General features: G+C 44.7%; 1 protein-coding gene across 2 annotated transcripts in view; it reads left to right on the top strand.

Moving 5' to 3' along the window:
- Positions 1-13,678, top strand: part of LOC145361980 (SPRY domain-containing protein 3-like) — a 247,029-nt gene that overhangs the window by 63,448 nt on the left and 169,903 nt on the right. The gene's annotated exons all lie outside the window — the stretch shown is intronic.

Below are 13,678 nucleotides of genomic sequence, written 5' to 3'. Positions count from 1 at the left end.
CAAGTTCAAATTCTACGATGGCAGCTGGTGGAAGTCAAATTCAATTAATAAATCTGGAATTTAAAGCTAGTCTCAGTAATGGTGAGCCCAAAACCACTAGATTGTCCCAGCATCACAGTTATCAGTCTTCAGCCAGTTTGATTCACTCCATGTGATTTTAAAAAAAAACAACTGAAGACACTGGATACTGCAAAGGCTTTGGGTCCTGACAATGTTCCAGCAATAGTACTGAAGACTCGTGCTCCAGAACCAGGGAGCTTGTGTGGAATTGTATGTTCTTCCCATGTCTGCCTCGGTTTCCTCCCACACTCCAAAGTTAGTCGTAGAGGCATACAGCACAGAAACAGGCCCTTTGGCCCAACTGGTCCATGCTGACCATGGTGCCCTGCCAGCTAGTCCCAATTGCCCACATTTGGTCTGTATCCCTTTGACCCTTTCCCATCCATGTACTTATCCAAATGCTTTTTAAATGCTTTCATATCTGCCTCAACCACTTTCTCTGGCAGTTCATTCCATATACGCACCACCCTCTGCATGAACGAATTGACCTTCAGGTCCCTTTTAAACCTTTCCTCTCTCACCTTAAAGCTATGCCTCTAGTTTTCAACTCCTCTTCCCTGGGAAAAATACTCTGGGTGTTCATCTTATCTATGCCCCTCATGATTTTATACACCTGAATAAAGTCACCTCTCATTCTTCTATGTTCCAAGGAATAAAGTTCTATCCTGGCCAACCACTCCCTATAACTCGGGCTAACTAGTCCTGGCAACATCCTCAAAAATCTTCTATGCACTATTTTGCAGTTTATCCATGTCATTCCTAAAACAGGGTGACCAAAATTGTACATAATACTCCAAGTGCGACCACACCGATGACTTGTGCAACTGTAACATACGCTGGAATTCCCCCAGCCTGCCTGCTATGGCATCTGAGCGGACGGAGGGCAGACAGTGGAAATGTCTGTTGACCTCGCGTGAGACTTTCTGGTCTCAAGCAAGGCCAGAAAATCCCGCCTATAACGTCCTAACGTCTGTACTGAGTGTCCTGACTGATGAAGACCAGTGTGCTAAATGCCATCTCCACCACCCTGTCTACCTGTGACGCCACTTTCAACAAACTGTCCTTGTACTCCTAGGTGTCAACACTCCTCGGGGCCCTACCATTCACTATAAATCCTGCCGTGGTTTGACTTTCCAAAATGCAAAACCCCATGCTTGCCTGTGTTGAAATCCATTTGCCAATCCTTGACCCACTTCCAAAACTGGCCAAGATCCCCCTGTAATTTTTGATAATCTTTTTCGCTATCAGCGATACCTCCCCTAATTTAATATCATCCGCAAACTTACTATGTGTTGTACGTTCACATCCAAATCACCCCTGAGGCATACCACTAGTCACAGGCCTTCAGTCCGAGAAACAACCTTCGAACACCACCCTCTGCTTCCTACCATCGAATCAATTGTTAATCCAATTAGCTAGCTTTCCCTGGATCACGTGATCTAACCTACCACGTGGGACCTTGGCAAAGGCCCTTGGTATGATGTGTATGTTAGCTGGATTGGCCATACTAAATTGCCCTTTAGTGCCCAAAGACGTATAGGTTAGGTGGGTTAACTATGGTAAATGCCCAGGGTTATGGTGATAGGGTGGGGGTGCTGGGTATGATGCTCTGTTGGAGAGTTGGTGCAGACTTGATGGGCTGAATGGCCTCCTGCAATGTAGGATTCTGTGAACTTGCCACATCCCTAGCCAAGCTATTCCAGTACAGCTACAGCACTGAATTGTACACGGCAATGTGGAAAATTGTCCAGGTATTGCCCAGAAACAGGACAAATCCAACCTGGCTATTTACCGTCCAGTCAGTCTACTCTCCATCAGTAAAGTGATGGAAGGGAGTTGTTGACAGCGCTATCAAGCAGCACCTGCTCAGTGACACCCAGTTTAGGTTTCACCAGGGTCACTCGGCTCCTGACCTCATTACAGCCTTGGTACAAACATGGACAAAAGAGCTGAATTCCAGAGGTGAGGTGAGAGTGACAGCCCTTAACATCAAGACAGCATTCAATCGAGTGTGGCATCAAGGAGCCTGAGCCAAACTGGAATCAATGGGTATCGGGGGCAAACTCTCTGCTGGTTGGAGTCATACCTGGTACATAGGGAGATGGTTATGTGGGTGGAGGTTACTCATCGCAACTCCAGGACATCTCTACAGGAGTTCCTCAGGGTTAGTGTCCGAGACCCAACCATCTTCAGCTGCTTCATCAATGACTTTTGCTCAGCTCTAAGTGCAACTCTTCAGACACTGAAGCAGTTGGTGTCCACGTGCAACAAGACCTGGATGATATTCGGGCTTGGGCTAGCAAGTGACAAGTAAGATTCCAGAAAACAATGCCACATTGATCCAATACATTTGAGCTAGATTTGAACCTTGATCACAGAGGTAAAAGACCACTATCTAACTCGCTGCACCTCTAATCTAAAGAGTAATAGCCCTTTAAAACTAAAAATTCATGTTGAAATTTATTTTTGAGGAGAGTATTGTTACATTGATGGACATGCCTGTTATGTTGCCAGTGAGGAGGCAGCCATGTGTAGTGCTAAAATGCACAGAAAGCAGATGTGCAGCATGTTCTGTAACCTGGCAACCAGAGCTGTTGTCTCAGCTCAATCTGTTCGCGTTAAGTAGAATTGGAATAAGCTAGCAGTCCCCCATGTGAAACTTTAAACTTTCTTCCAAAGGGTGTTCTGTGTCTTTATTTTCTTGAACCCAATGACACCAGAAAGCCAGTGGCAGAGAAGCTGTGACTCGCTCTGGTATCTCCAGCAATGATCACGTTGTAACCAGCTGCTGGATATGTCTGGGTTGGCGGGCTTATTTTGCTATCCTCTCCCTGCCCCCTCCCCACCTCCTCTTGGGCTTTCTCCTGATAGCTGAACAGAAAATCCATCTGTCTGAAATCATTTTAAAACAAACCATTAAAGAAATGCCACTTTTAGCTGCTATTGCAATTTTGAGTGTTTCTCAGTTCGTTGACCTGCTAACTTGACGCTTCTCAGCTGGATTGCATAGGTTTCAGTTAAAACTGGTCTGCACTCAGCTCCCTCCTGATGACAAAAGTCTTTAATGTTGTTGGAAAGCATTGAGACTGGGGTGGGTCTCCCAGGGACCCACTCCATGTTGGCACAGTGGTCAGCACTACTGCTTCGCAGCACCAGGGACCTGAGTTCAATTTCTGGCTTGGGTCACTATCTGTGTGGAGCTTGCACGTTCTCCCCGTGTCTCTGTTGGTTTCCTCTGGGTGCTCCAATTTCCTCCCACAGTCCAAAAGATGTGCTGGTTAGGTGCATTGACCGTGCTAAATCCTCTGTGTACCCAAACAGACGCCAGAGTGTGGCGACTAGGGGATTTTCACAGTAACTTCATTGCAGTGTTAATGTAAGCTGACTTGTGACACTAATAAAAAAAAACTGACTGTGACTTTCTTTGTATTTCATTGTGGTGTGGTATATGTCCCAATGACAACACCAACCTGTATTTATACAGTGCTGTTCATAAAATTTGTCCCCTAATGCTTCATAGAACCATTATAAAACAAAATTTGACACATTAGGTCAGATGACCAAAACATTTGTCAAAGGACTGGGTTTTAAGAAGCGTCTTAAAGGAGAAATGTGTGGTAGAGAAGTGGAGAGGTGGATAGGGCTTATGGCTTAGGCAACTAAAGGCATGGCCACCAATGTTGGAGCAGTCTGAACTGAGAACGTACAACAGACCAGAATTGGAGGAGCGCAGATAACTCGGAGGGTTTTGGCTTTGGAGGAGATTACAGTGATAGCGAGGGAAAAGGCTAAGGGATGATTTGAAACAAGGCTGAGAACTTTAACGTCAAGATGTTGCTTGACAGGAGCTAATGTAAGTTAGCAAGCACAGTGGCAGTATAGGAATGAGACATACTGAGAGTTTAGGGACAGGCAGCAGAGTTTTGGATGATCTCTTCGGTTTACAGAGGGTAGAATATGGGAGACCAGCCACAAGTGAGCTCGAATAGTCATGTCTGGAGTAGTGATTCTCAAAATTTTTAAATTGAAGTGTCCTCCTCAAATCCACCTCCCCCCTCCCGCCCCTTCCCACACCATCTAAACTATAATGCTGTAATCAGACTCATTATATGAAAATTCTCCAGATAAAATATTTAACAATGCTTTGAAAAATAGGTCCTCCGACAGATATAGTGGCACGGTATAGTGGTTAGCACTGCTGCCTCACAGCGCCAGAAACCGGGGTTTGATTCCAGGCTTGGATTGCTGCTTGTGTGGAGTTTGCACATTTTCCCCTTGTCTGTGTGGGTTTCCTCTGGGTGCTCCAGTTTCCTCCCACAGTCTGAAAGATGTGCTGGTTAGGTGCATTGACCCGAATAGGCGCCCGACTGGGCGGGGGAGTTTCCACAGTAACTTCATTGCAGTGTTAATGTAACCTTATTTGTGACTAATAAATGGAACATTGAATTGTGACATGATCCCTGATCTGCAAATACCATTTAGATTTTGAAGCTAAAGACAATGGGAACAAATAGTCACTCGGTAGTACAGAACTTGAGTATTGCTGAACAAAAGGAGACAGTCGAAGCTTTTCATCTTACACTCACCAGAACAGGCAGACAAAATGTCAAATTTCAAAGGGAACAACAATTTATGAGAAAAAGGGTGAGAAGCACCCAGATATCCTTTGGACTGCACCGTTCTACATTCTCTCTCCATTTTAATCATTTTCTGTATTTCCATTCTCCATTCTAAAGTGACCGTTTCCTACATGTACTCTATCTGCTGTAACTTTCCCCAATCACTCACCCTGTCTCCATTCCCCTCAGTTTTATCCCTTTGCACGGTGTAGTTGTCTCCTGTCATCAGCTGGTGATGATGTGACATGTAAAAGGAGCTTGGCTACATATTTGATGTCATGTTGATATGAAAGGGATGTATTTGGATTGTGCTCCTGCTCCAGTACTTCCAATAGACAGAGTCATACAGCGTAGAAAAGACCCTTCAGCCCATCAATAGCTGAATCAGCAGCAGGCCAAAGATTTGGGGGAGACATGACCTTCCTGGTCCCCATTGAATAAGAGAGTCTGGCCATTGTGAGACAGCCTGGACTCTGGGAGAAGGCAACCAAGGAAGAACAAAAAAGCAGTTTTTGCAAAGTGATATAATGGATACAGGGTTAAGTGGGTTGTATTTTCACGTGTATGTCTGCAGTTTTTCAATGAATAATAAATGGACGTTCACTCACTTTTGCTTCTGATTGTTGTTTGAATAGACTAATTCAAAGTAATGCTCGTGTATTTGATGAAGAGGCGCCCGTTTCAAGGTTAGGTGGAGAGGCTTACACAGCTGCAAAGAGTTCCTGTATCTTAAGGCTATAAAATCTGCCCGTCATTTTCTACCTGTCAAAAAAGTCTAGAACTGCAAGAATTCTGTCTGTCCTGCCATCCTCCACATACTGGGTGCAGTAGCAGAATGGAGAAAGCATTGACATTATTCCATGGGTTCAACTGCAACCATGGAGAATTGCATGTTTTTCTTTGCTATTGGAAGATCTGTGTGAATGTTGGCCAAAGCTATTTGTCTTAACAAGTGTTTGACCGGAAAGAGGCAAGAAACTTGTTCAAACGTTGCACATAGCATCGTGATCCACTAAAATCATGCTTTGTTCATTTATGGGATATGGGCATCACTGGCTGGGGCAGCATTTATTGTCCATCCCTAACTGCCCTCCATTTCAGAGGGCATTTAAGAGTCAACCACATTGCTCAGGCTCTGGAGTCACATGTAGACCAGACCAGGTAAGAATGGCAGATTTCCTTCCCTAAAGGACATTATCATAGATCATAGAATCCCTACAGTGCAGAAGGAGGCCATTCGGCCCATCAAGTCTGAACCAACAACAATCTCACCACAGGCCCTATCCCCACAACTCCACACCTTTACCCCACTGATCCACCTAACCTACACATCTTCAGACACTTAAGGGGCAATTTAGCATGGCCAATGCACCTAACCCACACACCTTTGGAGTATGAGAGGAAACCCATGCAGACACAGGGAGAATGTACAACTCCACACACACTGACCCAAGCTGGGAATCGAACCCAGGTCCCTGGCGTTGTGACGCAGCAGTGCTAACACTGTGCCTCCGTGAACCAGATGGGTTTTTCTGACCATCGACGATGGTTTCATGGTCATCAGCAGATTCTTGATTCCAGATTTTTTAAAAATTCAATTTGAATTTCACTGCCGTGGCAGGATTTGAACCCGGGTTTCTGGATTACTAGTCCAGTGATAATACTACTGTCCAACTGCCTCCCCAGTTGAGCAATTTGAATCCAAACTAACCAGTGTAAGGCTGCTGGTTGTGGTCAGCCACTGCTGATTCACTTCAAGATTTGCCTACGATCTCTTGCCACATAAAGGACACAATAATGCCTATTTTTCAAATGTTATTTATTGCCATTTGATTGGCTGATAACTGACTTTGTGTTTGATTTTAACCAGTCAAGTGGCAATCAGTCACAGGGTTGCTCCAGCTCCAAAACGGATGGTTGATGCAAGCCAAAGATTAGAGAAAGAGCGCAGGTGTTGAACAAAAGGTTTAGTTTTAACCTAGTTAGATGACTGACAGGTTCAGTTTGTATAAAATAGTTTTGAATAAAATTCATTAATAGTCTAATTTTTGCTTTAATTGGTATCACATTGCTGATGGGAAGGCAAAGCACTGGGAAATAGTAGCAAGTGCTATTGGGGGTGGCAATGAGGTACTCTACAATACACTTGGAGGCGGTAGCCAGCAAAACAGCTGGAAGGCCACATGGGGGAAGCCAGTGGAGCTGTACAGGGAGCCAGGGTCCCTCCTAGTAAGAGAACACGAACTATTGAGGCCCAGTGTGTTTGGATAGTGGGGAGGAGACAGGGAGGGGGATACTGTCAGGGACTATCCTTGCAGGAGCTGCTTGGGAGAGAAATCTTGAGCCTTCTAACAGTTTTGAGAGGCAACAAGTGGGAAACTGCACTCTTTATGTTGAACTGAAAAAGAGCATTGCAGATGCCCAGGACAGTGCCTGGATGAATGAAGTGCAATTAAAGACAAGGTTAGCAGCCTGAGAGAGAACAATAGTCCGAAAGATGTGCTGATTAGGTGCATTGGCCATGCTAAGTTCTCCCTCGGTACACCCGAACAGGAGTGTGGTGACGAGGGATTTTCACAATAAATTCTTGTGATATTAATTTTAAAAAAACAAAATGTTAAAATTAACAAAAAGACTGCTCCATTTACAGAAGGAATGGAAATGTGAAACTAAAACTGACCATTTATTGGATGAAATGTTTGAGTCATAAACCACCACCTGGTGGGAGAGATGCAGAACTGCAAGCATTTAAAGTGGAGGGAAAATTCCATCAAGGTGCTGCCCAGTAAATGGAATATACATCATCCACAGCAATTCTAATATATCTCAGGTTGATTGGGCATGGTCTTGTACACAGGAAGGCAGAGAATTTGGACTGTACTTTCTTGCTGTGCGTAATTTGTTTTTCACTTTTTTTTGTTTTCTCTCTTCTCTCAACTGTTTCTCTTTTTTCCTTTATCCTTTTAGGTCGAATGATGTAATATGGCAGCAAAGATGCTTTGGGTAGGGGTTGCTTCTCAGCAAGTTCCTTCCAATCCTCTCTCCTCATCACCACCATCACCTCCCGACCGACCAACACCCCCCCCCCCCCCCCCCCCCCGAACGATCTTCTTGCCAAAGCTTCCCTTGCTCTCAAGGTGTCCCCTACTGTTTATCCTTCCCTTTCTACCACTCTAATTACCCATACTATTTCCCTTTTATGCTACCTGTTTAATTCCTGCACTTTCTCCTCCACTTCCAGGGTGGCACAGTTAGCACTGCTGCCTCATAGCGCCAGGGACCCGGGTTCGATCCCCACTTTGGGTCACTCTGTGTGGAACATAAGAACATAACATTGGTGTCATCAGCAAATTTCGACACTCTACACTCGGTTCCCTCCTCCAGATCATCTATATAAATGGTAAAAAGCTGAGGCCCCAGCACCGACCCCTGGGGCACCCCACTAGTCACCATCCGCCAATCCGAATAGCACTCGTTGACCCCCACTCTCTGCCTCCTATTTGACAACCAATCCTCTATCCACGCTAACACCCTACCCCCAACTCCATGTCCCTCGACCTTCTGCAATAACCTCTTGTGAGGCACTTTGTCAAACGCCTTCTGAAAATCTAGAAAGACCACATCCACCGGCTCTCCTTTATCCACCGCCCTAGACACATCCTCATAGAACTCCAGTAAATTTGTCAGACACGACTTCCCTTTAACGAAACCGTGCTGCGTCTGCTCTATCAAGCAATTCCCTTCAAGATGCCTCGCAATTTCCTCCTTAATGACAGATTCTAACATTTTACCTACCACAGACGTTAAACTAACTGGCCTATAATTCCCCGCCTTTTGCCTGGCACCCTTCTTAAACAACGGCGTAACATTAGCCGTTTTCCAATCATCCGGCACTTCCCCGGAATCCAGCGACGTTTGGAAAATAACCACCAAGGCATCCACTATCACCTCCGCCATTTCTTTCAGAACCCTCGGATGCATTCCATCCGGTCCTGGGGACTTGTCCACAATCAGCCCCTCCAGTCTGTCGAGCACCGCCTTTCTAGTAACAGTAATGTCATTAAGACCCTCCAGTCCTACCACCTTTCCATCGCAAACACCCGGCAAATTATTCACGTCCTCTTCCGTGAAGACAGAAACAAAAAAGTTATTCAATACCTTAGCCATATCCCCATCCCCTACCACTAGGTCCCCTTTCTCATCCTCTAAATCTGCACATTCTCTCCGTGTCTGCATGGGTTTCCTCCAGGTGCTCCAGTTTCTTCCCTCAGTCCAAAGACAATGCAGGTTAGGTTTATTGGCCATATTAAATTGTCCCAATGTCCCAGGATGCATAGGTTAGAGGGATTAGGGGGATAGAGCCTGGGTGGGATTGTTGGTGTAGACTCGATGGGCCGAATGGCTGTCTTCTGCACTGTAGGGATTCTATGATTCCCCTTTGTTCTGTTGTTAGTTACCTTACCCTGATCCTTTCTTGCACTCCTGCTTGTCCCTGTCATTCCCAAGACTCCTCAATTCCCCCCTCCTTTCCACACTACTTATCTGGCTTTCTTCACTTGGAGAAATCAAATGAGAAGTGCCCATCTCTTCAGTAGTGTCATTCTCTTGCCCTGTCCATCTCTAAGCTTAGTGTAACGCACAAGGTGTTGGTGTTATCTAACTAGCCAAGGCACAGGTGAAATAGCAAATAAAGCAAAAATGGCCTCATCGCTGTTTGACCTTTATTGTTGTTGAGTATAAGTCTACTGTTTTTTGCCACTGTACTCTGTTTTGGGCAGGAATTCTCCAACTGATTCCATGCAGAGTTTTACTCTTTCCCTCAGCATCTGCCGTTCCATACCAACTGTATTCATGGTCTGCCTGGTCTTTTCCTTTGGGGATTTCATTTCAAAGACATCAGACCCATGTTTGGGGTTTTTGCAGATTCATTGAATCCAATTCCATTTTATTTGCTCCTCTGTTCTTTTCTCTTTTTTTAACTCCCACAGTCTTGATAGCCCATGTTTGTTCAGAGACATTTATTGCCAAATATCTGGAAGCTGGTTCCTCATGTCTTGGTTCCTCTCCATGTTCTCTCTCTGTTTTTTTAAAAAAAGGGAAGGATTTGACGTTGTTTTTAAAGAAGTACAGTTTGGAAAGAAATCAGGAGGGCGCAAAGGGGAAATGTGATTGTATTGGCAGATAAGACAAAGGAGAATCCAAAGAGCTTCTACAAATAAAGGGCAAAAGAGTAACTAGGGAGAGAGTAGGGACTCTTAAGGATCAACAAGGGCATCAATGCGCGAATTCACAGGAAGTGGGTGAGATCCTAAATTAATATTTCTCATCAGTATTTACTGTTGAGAAAAGCATGGATGTTAGGGAACTTGGAGAAATAAATAGTGATGTCTTGAGGAGGGTACATATTACAGAGAAGGAGGTGCTGGAAGTCTTGAAGTGCATCAAGGTAGATAAATTCCCAGGACCTGATGAAGTATATCCCAGGACATTGTGGGAGGCGAGGGAGGAAATTGCGGGTCCCCTAGCTGAAATATTTGAATCATCGACAACCACAGGTGAGGTGCTTGAAGGTTGTAGGGTGGCAGATGTTGTGCCTTTGTTTAAAAAGGGCTGCAGGGAGCTACAGGCCGGTGAGCCTCTCATCTGCGGTGGGTAAGTTGTTAGGCATTCTGAGAGACAGGATCTGCAGACATTTAGAGAGGCAAGGACTGATTAGGGACAGTCAGCATGGCTTAAAATGGAAAATCATGTCTTAAATTTGATTGCATTTTTTGAAGGGGTAACTAAAGAAGGTAGATGAGGGCAGTGCAGTTGATGTTGTCTACATGGACTTTAGCAAGGCCTTTGACAAGGTACCGCATGGTAGGTTGTTGCATAAGGTTAAATCTCATGGGTAGCTAAATAGATACAAAATTGGCTTCTTGACAGAAGCCAGAGGGTGGTTGTAGAGGGTTGTTTTTCAAACTGGAGGCCTGTGACCAGCGGTGTGCTTCAGGGATCAGTGCTGGGTCCACTGTTATTTGTCATTTATCTTAATGATTTGGATGAGAATATAGTAGGCCTAGTTAGTAAGCTTGCAGATGACACCAGGATTGGTGGCATAGTGGACGGTGAAGAAGGTTATCTGGATTGCAATGGGACCTTGATCAATTGGGCCAGTGGGCTGACGAATGGCAGATGGAATTTAATTTAGACAAATGCAAGATGATGCATTTTAGTAGATCGAATCGGGGCAGGACTTATTCAGTTAATAGTAGGGTGTTGGGGAGAGTTATAGAACAAAGATGTAGGGGTACAGGTTCATAGCTCCTTGAAAGTGGAGTCACAGGTGGATGGGGCGGTGAAGAAGACATTCTGCGTGCTTGGTTTCATTGGTCAGAACATTGAATACAGGAGTTGGGACGTCTTGTTGAAGTTGTACAAGACATTGGTAAGGCCACACTTGGAATACTGTGTGCAATTCTGGTCACCGTATTATAGAAAGGATATTATTACTCTAGAAATAGTAACTCTTTTCTGCACTAGGATACTACAGGACTTGATGGTTTGAGTTATAAGGAGAGGCTGGATAGACTGGGACTTGTTTCTCTGGAGCATAGGAGGCCGAGGGGTGACCTTATAGAGGTCTATAAAATGATGAGGGGCATAAACAAGGTAGATAGTCAATATCTTTTCCCAAAGGTAGGGGAGTCTAAAACTAGAGGGCAGAGGTTTAAGGTGAGAGGGGAGAGATAGAAAAGTGTCCAGAGGGGCAATTTTTTCACACAGAGAATGGTGAGCGTTTGGAACAAGCTAAGGATGGTAGTAGAGGCGGGTACAATTTTGTCATTTAAGAAGCATTTAGACAGTTGCATGGGTACGATGGGTATCGAGGGATATGGGCCAAATGTGGGCAATTGGGATTAGCTTAGTCATTTTAAAAAAAAGGGTGGCATGGACAAGTTGGGCCGAAGGGCTTGTTTCCATGCTGTAAACCCCTATGACTCTGTGGTCTTTTGGGAAAATCTTGTGGACTTTTACATTTTCTTTTGGAAGCCATGACATCGTGGCATTGTCGCTGTATAATCCAGAGACCCAAGTTGATGCTTGATCAATTGGGTCAGTGGACTGACGAATGGCAGATGGAGTTTAATTTAGATAAATGCGAGGTGATGCATTTTGGTGGATCTGGGTTCGAACCCCACCATGGCAGATGGTGAAATGTGAATTAATAAAAATCTAGAATTAAGGACCGTGAAACCATTGTTGAATTTTAGGAAGGAAATTTGCCGTCCTTATGCAGTCTGGCCTACATGTGACTCCAGAGTTACAGCAATGTGGTTGACTCTCAACTGCCCCCTGAAATGGCCGAGTGAGACACTCAGTTCAAGAGGCAATCAGGGATGGGCAATAAATGCTGGCCCAGCCAGCGCCATCCATATCCCATATAATGAATGCTGTTCTTGTGTTTCCTATTCTTGTTTTTCCTGTGCTTGATAATGACTCTCCAAGAGAGATGAATTTGTCTGTGTCCCTGTAAACAGAAGGAGGCTATTTGGCCAATCACATCCATGCTAGATTTCTGAGCAATTCAATCAAGTCCCATTGCCCCTGCTCTTATCCTCAGTGGGATCATTCTATTATCCTTCACATTGTGTTTTAGCATCACTTGATATTGAGCCCTGTGTTTGCTGCTTATCTGGCATTGCTGTCAAGGTGATTGGTGACGCCCAAGTCAGGTAAATATTCATCATTGCACCAAGGCTCTGTACATCTGAAGTCCTTTACATTATTAAGTTTGTCACTGCAAGAAATAACAAAGGAGGCAAGAAGGATCTCTTGGCATACTCCAGCTGCTTTGTGTTCTGCTCTAGGTGTCCACATGATGAGTTTGTTTTTTGGGTTATGCTAATAAATTTCTCTGGTGTTCCATGATGCCTCATCAATGTTTACACTCCTACTGAGTGTCTTTTGAAAGCCGATGAACACGAGGTAGGACCAAATAGCAGCTGCTGGAAATCTGAAACACAAACTAAATGCTCGAGATACCCGGCAGCCCAATACAACAATGTCTCCACCAGTTGACTACTCTGCAGTGTCCTGGTTTTGTAAAGGCTGGAGTTGTGTCACAACTCTGGACAAAGACATCAAGTCCAAGTCTAAATTTTTAGACTGGACTGAGACCTGCAGTCATGAGAAGATGCAGGACATTCTGTGGCTAAAGTCTAGTCATATTATTGAAAAATGGGTCATGGCCTTGAATTTTTCATTGCAGTTAGTTATTCAGAAATTTCAGTTACTGATGGGGAAAGTGATTCTGAGAAAGGAATATTCCGGAAACATTTGACAATTGTGGTAACTGCGTGGCTGCTCTGATGTCTTGTGCAAATCACCGTTGACAACCCTGTCTGCACCTGCATAGGCCCTAAGCTCTGGAATTCTCTCCCGAAACCTTTCCACCTGTCTTTCCTCCTTTCAGATGCTCCTTAAAACCAACCTCTTGGAGCTGGTATTTTGTCACCAGTCCTAATGTCTGCTGCTTTGGCTTTCGGTCAGTTTTTGTCTGATTGCTTGAAGCATTTTCAGACATCTCGCTGTGGTAAAGGTGCTCCAAAGTTGTTCAAGTCGTGCCATGAAATTTTGAACAAAGGCCCTGACTGCTCTTGAATGTCAGTGATTTCATCTGAAAGGTGGCACCTTTGACAGTGCAGCACTCCCTCTACCTTCCTAGATTGTGCGCTGAAGTCTCCCAAAGTGGGACTTGAACCCATGACCGTGTGCCTTAGGCAGCAGTACCACTAACTGAGCCAGCTGACACTCAGATATCAGATCTGCAAACTGATAACTTCAGTCAGCACTGGGAGTTTCTCCAAATTTGTTGACAGTTTAAAGATTAAAATAGCTTAAAATGCTCTGTAATGCTGCACAACTTGTCTGGCCACTGTGGAACAATGAAGCATACAGTACCTGTGCCAAATCAGAGTGCAACAATCTGTTTTGCAGCCTGCAGAATTGCAGTC

Source organism: Carcharhinus amblyrhynchos, chromosome X (assembly GCF_965287045.1).
Source record: "Carcharhinus amblyrhynchos chromosome X, sCarAmb.v2.hapA, whole genome shotgun sequence".
NCBI classification, from domain to species: Eukaryota; Metazoa; Chordata; class Chondrichthyes; order Carcharhiniformes; family Carcharhinidae; genus Carcharhinus; species Carcharhinus amblyrhynchos.
Note: the sequence above shows the minus strand (reverse complement) of the source record. Positions and strands in the feature narration are given on the sequence as shown.